The sequence below is a fragment of the Plecotus auritus genome (assembly GCF_963455305.1).
Source record: "Plecotus auritus genome assembly, chromosome: 2".
Lineage (NCBI taxonomy): Eukaryota > Metazoa > Chordata > Mammalia > Chiroptera > Vespertilionidae > Plecotus > Plecotus auritus.
The window spans coordinates 195,714,095-195,724,360 of record NC_137771.1 but is presented as its reverse complement, the minus strand read 5'-3'; the positions used below and the strand labels follow the sequence as shown (position 1 = coordinate 195,724,360).

The 10,266-nt window shown below is 42.9% G+C and overlaps 1 protein-coding gene across 7 annotated transcripts in view; it reads left to right on the top strand.

Annotated features, from left to right (window-relative positions):
* Positions 1 to 8,082: 8,082 nt before the first annotated feature.
* FNDC3B (fibronectin type III domain containing 3B) overlaps positions 8,083 to 10,266 on the top strand; it is a 341,119-nt gene continuing 338,935 nt past the window's right edge. For 4 of the 7 annotated variants that reach the window (XM_080656861.1, XM_080656863.1, XM_080656864.1 and 1 more), the window contains exon 1: positions 8,083 to 8,320. The gene's annotated coding sequence lies outside the window, so the exon portion shown is untranslated. Of the gene's footprint in view, positions 8,321 to 9,045; positions 9,196 to 10,266 lie in introns of those variants that run through there. The other 3 variants (XM_080656865.1, XM_080656862.1, XM_080656860.1) reach the window with 1 other exon arrangement.

The window sequence follows — 10,266 nt, the reverse complement described above, 5'->3', positions numbered from 1 at the left end:
CAGAATAAGGTAAGGAGCGGATTGTTGCAAGTTGTATTAACTGGGTGTAAAACATGGGTAATTCTCAAATGTTTAAAACTATGCTCAAAGCTCAAGGATGCTCTGTTAAGCGTAGTCAGATTCTTGATTTCTTAAGTTTTGTTGATGAAACGTGGGAAAAGGTCAGAAAGCAGTTGCGTGACCGATAACACAGCAGAAGGTCAAGAGAAGATTCCTATTCCTACTTTAATTCGTGATGGCCTTGATCCAGCACAGGAGAGTTTAAGAATGTCTAAGTGGGATGTGGCCACGGCCTTACAGCCTACAGTGGAGGGGTGTGAATCTCTAAGAATATCACCTCCCACTCTGCGCCTCCGCATGTCGCTCCTGCGACTGCAGTCAAAAGCCCACCTGATAAAGATTTATCTCGTAATTATGAGCAGGAGCTAGAGTTTGAGGCAGAGCGGGACAAGCATCACTGTGAGCAGGATAAGAAAGGTTTTGCTCACAGCTGCCCAGCCTTTATGGCTGGATGCTGGCGCTTGGCGGAAAGTGACTTCATATTTCATTTTGTTGGAGGCTCAAACTACTTGTATTCGGCTGAACCAAGTAGAAAGGATTAAAGGAATTTCTCAGCAACTGCCAATGATTCTTTATCTTAAAAAATCTTTTTCTTTCCTTAAAAAATAAAAATAGAAATAAATAAAAATTGAAATAATAATGAAAATAAAAACAGTAGACGCCAGACCATCACTGAATTTTTCCCCAAAGCAAGAAGGAGGTGGGGGAAGGGAGGTACGTGGTGATTCAATATGGACTCCCACTCCCTGAGAAAGCCATTTTAAAAGGTCTCATCTTCGCCATGCTTAAAGATGGCAGATTTGACCTGGGAAAAAATAAAAGTCAAGCTTCTGAGCCAGGCCTGTTGGCTGGAAACTTAAAAACTTTGAAGTTTACTAAATCAAATGATAAAAACCTATATCTAAATATATTGAAATGATATAATACTGAAAGGTTGATCTGAGTATGCCTCTTATGAAGTCTAGAGGATAGAATTTAATCTATTAATTGAATATGCCTTGTATTTTATTTGAAATGTATCCTTAAAAATGTAAAAGTATTATTGATTTGAGAAATGCTAAATATTTAATTTGCTACCTAAAATTTGGAGCTCTGAAAGTTTAAGGTTCAGATTGAATTGAGAGAAATTATATAATTATGGTAACTAAATGCCCTAGACTATAGCAATTTATTTTTGAGAAAATAATTTTTGTGTTTTCTCTGATAATTAGGAATTCAAAATATGTTACTTATTGGTCTAATTAAGAAAGAGGATTAATTCTGTGAACCAGTTTAAATGTAATTGATATTCTTTAAGATAATTTAAGTATATAATCTTTAAATCACATATATATATATATATTTTATCTTTCCAAGTTATTTCAAGACTTTGAGAATAACTTTCGGACATTTCATGGGCCCTGAAATGTTTTCAAAAGTCTGTTCTCTCTTAAAAGAAATACTTTTTAATTAAACCGATTGATACTTGAGATCGCATGGAAAGCTTTATCAAATAAAAATTAATCAATATATTTTACTTATATACATATATTAAATGTTATGAAGGTTTTGGCCTCCAAGGAGGGCAAAATATTTCTTAAAATCCAATAGCAAAATTTTAAGACGGAATTTAAAGTAACAAAAAGCCCATAGCCGCCTGCATTTTAAATAGGTTGGTTGTGGGGCAGCATTTGTGCTTTGTGAATCAGACCTATAAGTTTACTAAATTTGCTTGCTTTGCTTTTTTAGTAAAAATACCTACTTAAATTACTTTATAAATTAGGATTTTAAAATATAATCAAGGTCTCATATAAATTAAGTTACATGAGAAGCCAATGTTTTTATAAGTAATTGAATCCAAGTAAAATCTAAGAACAGATTAGAAGCCACCATGAGGACTGCCTGGCTTGGCTGCCACCATGTTGGCCTCATGGCTTGCCGCTCCCATGGGGGCCGCCATCTTGAAACAGCAAAGGCCAACACCCATCCTTTGAATAAGCCAATGTCTTTGTAAGCAATTTGATTAAGTCTTCTAAGAAAGTTACTGAGACCTCCCATAATCCCTCTGTATATGCAAATAAGCCAAAGGGGATACTCTTTAAAAATAAAATTCTAGCTTAATAAAAAGGAGAAATTTAAAAATTTTGAAATCTCTTTCACTGATATTTACAGTGTAAACTAAGATTGTTGTTAAAGTATTAAATCTGACAGTAAAATAGTAGTCAAGTTTACTGTAATGAGATTTCTTGTGACAGGCTATTCAGATGCACGAGCAAATATTAAGCAGCAGCCTTGTAGGTTGCATGTTGTAAAAAGAAAGACAAAGACTTTTAAGTGAATCTCTCTGTAGCCTGAAGATTATTCTGGAAGGAAATAAAGAGAGGTTTCCTTCAAATGTTGTAAGGATTGTAATTAAAAGTCAATAAACTTGGTCTCATAAATTAAAGTAAATGATTTGTGTTTTTGCTTTACTGATAAATTTTATGTAAAGTTAAAGATTAATAGCAGAAACTTAATGTCATTTACTGTCCATAATCTAGGACAAATAAAGTTAAATTAATAAATAAATTAACCTTACTTCAGACTAACTTAAATGGCTAATTAAAATAAGTGAATATTCATAAAAACTTAATTGTACTGGACAAAAACTGTTCCTGAAGTATTAACAAAAACTTTTATTGATGGTTCATCTCATAGTAAAATTGCTAAACATGCAGTCATTTTTCTGCAAAAATTAAAAATAAAATGTTATCAAAACTGCATTAAAAATTTTACAAAAACCTCATAATAATTAAGTCAAAAAAGGGGTTAGTAAAATAATATCCTGTAAGAAATATCCTGTAAGTAAATTACATCAAGCCTTAATTGCTTTAAAATTTTTTACTTTAAAAGTTATTTTTCATTTATAATGTGATAACAAGACACCCATAAAATCTTATGGTGTCAAAATAAGCCAAAGAAAAATTGTTTGGACAAAAATCAAAAGGATCCCAAGTCTAATTTATAGAAAAGATTTCTTTATTAACCTTTGGTCGAGAATATGTTTGTATATTTCCAGAAAACTCCAAGCTCCTGTGGATTCCTGCAATGGATCCCAGAGAGGAATTGACAGGACTGCTCCAGCCACAGAAAAAGCAGTGGCCCACAAGAACAGAGGAGAAACAGTCCAGAAATAAAGATGATGAAGATGCCTTGCCATACTAGCAGTCAGCAGCTGTGCATCTCTGCAGGTTGCCCAGGACCAAGGGCAAAGAAGGTCGGTGTGCGCGTGCTTCCAGACCATGTGTGCGCACCCTTCTGTATAGAAGTCAAAATGTTTGATGTTTTGTGTTCTACCAGGACCCCTGACTTGTGAGGCTTGCCTTTTTTCTAACACAGGGAATGGTTTTAGCTGCCACATTAAAAGAAATGTTATACCTCAGGCATTAGCCATTTTTACAGATGGATCCAGTTCTGGAAAGGCTGGATCTACTGCATCAGGGGAGCAAAGGTCCTTCAAACCCCTTATATTTCAGTAGAAATACAAGCTCTTATTTATGCCTCAACAGATTTTGCTACAGAGCCCATCAATCTATAGTGATAGTGCTTATGTGGTTAAGTATGGCCAAAATTATTGAAACAGCTACTATAGGGCACACTAATTCAGAGGAACTTTTTCATTTATTTTTCAGTCTTCAAAATGTTATTTGAGAACGACAATTTCCATGTTTTATTGGAAGCAATGTCCTCAGTGTGTTATCCACCTCCCTGTGCCAACTTTAGGGGTAAATCCCCGAGGACTTAAACGTAATCAAATCTGGCAAAATGGATGTCACTCAATAGTGGAAAGAGCCAATCGTACTCTTAAAATCAATTACTAAAACAAAAAGGGGAAGACGGATGTTATGTGTCACCTCAAAACAAACTCAGTCATGCTCTTTATACTTTAAAATTTTTTGAATTGTGATGCACAGGGTCATACAGCAGCCGAAGGCCATCAGGCCTCCTGTACAATAGCCTCCACCGAGTTAACTAGGTGGAAGGAAGCATAAACCAGACAAGAGTTTTATCAGATTAATAATGTGGGGAAGAGTTTGTGTTTTATATCTTTCCAGAAGGAGCAGCACAGCCAATTTGGGTGCCAGAGCATTACATGAATCATCACAATGGACCCAGAGAAGTTCCTGTGTCCCTTCACTCAAAAGGACTGAGAGTTGCCCCAATGACAGCAAAGTGGAAGAAGAAGAAAACTGAAAGCTACGCAAGGGACTGAGGTGCCAACATGGGGTCAGCTGAAGAAGTTAATGACTGAAGCACAGCAGATTGTGGAAAAGAAAGAAGTGGAAGCTACTTCTTCAACCATGTTCCTGCCTGTGTTAGCATTGGTTAGCTGCCAGTCTTCTACAAAGTCTTGCGCAGCCAAGTCCAAGGACTCTGAGTAAATATACACCAGCAGCAAAAGAAACTTTCTTTCATTTAGTAGCTAAAAATGTTAACATGTCTGTAGTTTTGATTTCTCTCTTATTGCTGTGTTGCATTGGCATTGTTTTGTTATTATTTTAATAGCCAGAGTTTTGCTCTTGACGTTCAAGTTTTAAAATGATAACATTTATGTAGTTTGGTTTTTGCATTGGCATTGTTTGCAATTGTTTTAATATTAGAGCTTTGTTCTTGATGTTTAAATTTTACTTTATTATAGTAGCTTAAAAACAAAAAAAGGGTGAGATGTAGACAGTGCCTGGGAAGGCACATGGGCATTCTTTAATTATTGTCAGCTGAACCCAGTGGTGTTGGCAAAGCCACACCCTGGGAACATGCTTTGCCAAAAAGGCAAGGGTGTTATCAGCTTGACCTTCATTTCAGCCCAGGTGTCGGGTAGTGGGTTTTGATATGTAAATCCAGTCAAGCACCAGGAATGCTCAGGCCTACTCAAGAATGCAAATAATCTCCTTTGTCTTGTCTTTTGGTGAAACTTCCTGATATTTGGGGGTATAAAATAAACACGCTGTATTGACTCTGGGTCACTGTCTCTCCATCAGAAGAGGGCAGTGGTCCACCTGGCCCCAGCTTTTTTTCTTATCTCTGTGTCTTGTCTCTTTCTTTATTTCTCAATCCCCAGCCACCTCTACTCAGGAATTGGACCCACTCTCTAGTCGCGCTGGATGCGGAAAAGAGAGAAAATAGTTACAGGTCTTGTACTTATTACATAGCACTAGTCACAGTGATCTTTGAGAAAGAGGTTTAAATTGAAAATATTTAGGCTTATGTAAGTATTCAGAGGTTTAATGGTTTGAGACCTTTTCAATGCTACTCTAAAAATTTATGATTTCCAATGTGTTAAAGTTGCATTTTGTTGTTGTTGTAATGCAAGTTATTTGAGATCCAGAAATATGCCTTCAAATCTTTTTTTTTTTTATATACAATTCAGTTTACATTGCATAGGCAATGAAAGCATTTAATGTCTGTATATTTTGTTATAGGCCTTAACTTTCAGGCATCTTCATTTGGATGTTAATTTGTGTATTTGAGCAAATCCTAAACTGCTTTTGAAACAAAGTATATGTTATGACTATGGATCAATAATTTGGGACTTAGGGTAACAGGTGACTTGAGGTGTCAAAACTAGATAATAATACTCATTGCCTTGGGTTGAGGCTCCTCTTCCCATTTCCAGAACAATCATTTTGGTCTAAGTCTTCTCTTTTTTCCCAAGGAGGTTCAGAGAGCATGACCCTGTGACACACTTTGTTCTACATCTGGCTGCTAGAATAATCAATCTTGAAACCTATTTCAAATACTTGATGCCTCTGTAACACCTGCCCCTTGTAACTCCCCATCCACCCCGTGTTTTCTCACTGTATTATCTGTCCTATTACTACCCTTCAGGAAATATATCATTAGTTCATTCACTCAAGAAGAAACCAATATTTATTGAGAATCAGGTGCTGGAGGTTTTTAATCCTCACAACAACCTTAGTAGAAAGGCAATTTCAGCATTTAATAAATAAGAACACCCCGACTCAGAAAACTTCAACACTTGCCCAATATCATTGGCTTTTGTTTGATTGTAATATCCAAGCTCTTTCTATTATACCATACTTCCTCTCATTTTGTCAACATCTATATTGGGTTTTTATTCTGTGCCAAAGCTGGTGTTAGGTGGTAGGATAAGAAGACAAATGAAACAGTGATAACATGTATGTGAACATTTAAAATTTAAATTTTTTTAAAAATATATCTTATTGATTTTTTACACAGAGGAAGGGAGAGGGACAGAGAGCCAGAAACATCGATGAGAGAGAAACATCGATCAGCTGCCTCCTGCACACCCCCGACCGGGGATGTGCCCGCAACCAAGGCACGTGCCCTTGACCGGAATCGAACCCGGGACCCTTCAGTCCGTAGGCCGACGCTCTATCCACTGAGCCAAACCGGTTTTGGCAAAATTTAAATTTTTTAGGCATGTTGTATTCATGGATTCTTCTTAATTAGAACAAATTCAGCAGGGGAAGACATAAGCAGATATAGTTTTGTTTTCTGAATTTCTCCTGCCTACTTTTATCTCCTTTGCCAAGCCTATCATTCAACACTTGAATTCAACCTTCCATACTCTAAAATTTGCCCATTTTATCTCATCTTTCAGATACTTCCACATACTTTACAATTAACTTTTCAACAAACAGTTGTATTGGGGTACTATATTCAAAGCACAATGCTAGATTGATATAAAAATGGACAAGACCCAGTCAAATGGAAGAAATAAACAATAACTTCAGAACATGTGAGAAGAAGTAAAAAGAATTATGAGGTTGTGGGGAAAAAAAGTCATGAGACTGAGGGAAGGAAGTGATTTTAGTTGGAACTCAAAAATGAATAAATGATCTTAAAATAGGGTAGAGGAACAAATATGCTTCTGGCAGAGTGAAACCATGTACAAAGGGACGGAGGTGTGCTTGAAAGTCACACCAATTCAGCTGGGGGGCATGGCTCAGGAGTTGGGGAACCACTGCTTTTTTTTTTCTTTCTTATGCAAGACTATGACTTAGGCTTGGAACCATGTTTTAGAAATATGGCTTCAAGAGCCCCTTTGGGTACATTTGGAAAAAGAAGTCCTTTAGGAGGGAGAGCATCATTTACCTGGATTCGTCATTATCCTCCACATCTCCAAAAAAAGAATTGCAAATTTCACAAGGAAAAGAACTATTTCTCCATATTCTTTTATGTTCTTTGGGCTTTAATATGGTACTATGCATTTTAATTTTATCTGATAAATGGTTATTTTTTTTTTTTTTTAGGTCAATGAAAGTAATACATTGCCTCTGGTACTGAGTACTGCTTTGTAGCTTAATAGTTGAGGCTGAATGTAATGATTCAGAAAGACGCGGGAAGTAAGGGACCTCTTTGGGACAAGTTTTGTCTTATTTCCTGGAAAAATTGAGGGGTGAAATGGGATGCAGTTAAGCATTTTGAGACTACAATAGGATACATTATATTTGATTTAATTAATATAAACTTGATAGTTTTCTAATGAGTCCTATTGTGGCCTATGCATTATGCTATGTTTCATAATACAGAAATACAGATATGAGTAAGGAACAGTCTCTGCCCTTGTGAGTGCAAACTGGTTCCTGGAAAGAGGAAATAGACATTTTAACTGTGATATAATAAAATCTGTTTATGCTGTTAGCCTGTGAACAAAATGCTGTGGGAAATAGAGAAGGGAGTGACATAATAGCTCACAAGATTTTTGTCGGGATTTAAGAAAAATTAATATATGTGTAAAAATGCCATAGTCTTAGCTCAAATTATTACTCAGCAAACACTACCTTCATATTGGTATTGGGCGATTTTTTTGCAGAACGTGCAGCCCTCACCTTTAAGGGGTTGCTAGTTCCCCTAAGCCTCAGACTTCTTTAGTCTGGCTGAACCCAAGTGAGTTTTTGGATCTTTATGCAGGCTTAGGTGTCAAAGACTTGGAGGCTCCCACAGTCCAGCGCATCTGAGATCGCAGTGGCGGCTCTACTCGGTAGTTTACGGTTATGGGCGGGGCCCACCCCCCCATGTGGTCCCGACATCATTTGACATGGCGGAATCCCTCCTCAAACCCTCCTGGTAGTTATTGGAGCGGCGGCGGCGGCCGGAGCAGGAGGAGGAGGAGAAGGAGGAGGAGGAGAAGCGGAGGCGGCGGCGGCGGCGGGAGCGGAGAAGGGGGCGGCAGCGATCCTCGGGGCTGCCGGCTGGGAAGGCGTGGGCGAACCGGTGTCTGGCGCGCCCGGAGCCCCGCTTTTCAGCCCGAGGAAAGGTAAGGCGTGCGGGCGCGGGAGGCTGGAGGGGACCCGCACCCCGCCGCCGGTCCCCGCGCGCTGGAAAACCCCGCCGGACGCCGAGTGCGCCAAAGTGCATTCCTGTCCGGGAGCGCTCCGGGCGCGCCGGGCTTCCCAGAGAAAACTTGGCGCCACAGTGCGGAGCGCCCCGCGCTCGCCTGGACACCCCGGGAACTCGGGGTCGCAGGAGGGTCGGCCTCCGCTTGGGGCCGCGTCTGGTTCTCGCCCGTCCCCTCCGCTTGCCAGGGCTTGGAGGGGGGAAAGAAACGGGTAGATTCTTCTGGATGAAAAAAATAAATCTGGGCAGTGGCTCCGGGCTCTCCCTCCCCTCGCGCCCCCCCTCCCAGCCTCCCAGCAGATTTTGTCCGAGGAATCCGCTCCCCCTCCCGGAATCTCAGCGGCAGGAACGCGGCCGGGAGGGGGAGGGCGGCGGGGAGGCCGAGGAATCTTCGACGTGTCACTTTCCGAGGCTGTAGATTTCCATATGGTGGAGGGAGGGGGGCGGGCGTGCGAACTGGGCTCAAAGTTGCGGCCCGCCTCTTCGCGCCGGGCGGGGGCGGGGGCGGGCCGGGACCTGGGACCCGCGGCTGCCGGCGGGGAGGGTCCCGAGCCCGCGCCGGCCCCCCGCCCCCGGCCCGGCCTCCTCCGGGACACTCCCCGCCCCGCAGCTGGCCACCTCCGGGCGCGCCACGTCCTCCCTCCTGTCCTGCTCCCCCGGACTCCCCCCGGGCTGGGGGCGGTAACCGGCGGCCGCGGCGGGACTCGGCGAGCCAGGCGGCTGCAAGCTCGGGCGGGGGAGCGGGGCGCGGCGGGAAGGAGCGGGCGACCCGGTGTGTGGGCCAGCGCAGCTCCGGTCAGTCGGTCACCCCAAGGGGCGCCTTGTGGGGATGGGGCGGGCGGGAGGAATCCGCACCCCAAGACGGCCGGGAGGGGCCGCGCGGACCGTCGGGGGCCGGCGGCGGGGCGGGGGCCCGGCGGCGTGTGAAGGGCCTGTCACTCGGGGCGGCAATGGGGGCCTCGGGCTGTGTCCGCGAACTTTAACAAAGGTCGGATCCTGGCGCCCCGTGGGAGCCCGAGCACCCGGACCGGTGTCCCGGGAGACGGGGCAGAGCCGCCCGCGGCGCCGTTGGCCGGGCGCCTTCCCGGGCGCGCTGTTGGAGTTGGTGCTTTTGGAATCTCCTGCCCTGCCATCCCCGACGGAGGCGAGCAGTGGCATTTTATCCCAGTCAGTGCCTTTTGCGGACTTCCTTAAAAGTTACAACGTTTTCTTTTCTCTTCAGCCCAGCGTTTTCTTGAAACAAAACTTGGAATTTGGCCAGGATGGGCCGGCCCTGGGGCTCTAAATCCACACATCTATCTCTCCATCCTTGTTGGTTTCTAGCCTCCCTCCCCTTCTTCCACCCAGGCTCAATCACTTTTTGGAACGGGAGTCGTCTTTTGTTGGGTGGGCATCCCCTGATTGCTTGTCTGTTTATTTTTTAATGTGCAGTTAATTTGATTCCAATTTCCCCAGTTTCCAGGCCCTGCTAGGGAAAGTAAGAGGAGAGGGAATAAGCCACTTCCCCCCCCCCCCGCCCCTCTTTTGAAAGTATGAAGAAAGGTGGGGAGGCACGGTGGTTATGGGCAGAGAGTCAGAGGGAGCAGACAGACCCGGAAGAAAAGGAATCTGCTCTGGAATAACACTTATTTTTGAGGCCTCAAGCCTTGGGCAAAAATACACCGCCTCTGTTCTGATTTCTGCCGCCTGAGATACTCTTCACTTTGAGGCTAAGGCCAGACAACGCAGGGGGAAGAGGGCTGCAGCCATAGCGGCCTGTTACCCTGGTGTTGTGCCTTGCGCGGGGGTCCGTGGTTTCCCCCTCTTTGGAAGCTGGCTATGTGGACCCAGTATTCGGTGAATTTCCTGGCTCCCCGGGAGCAGCTG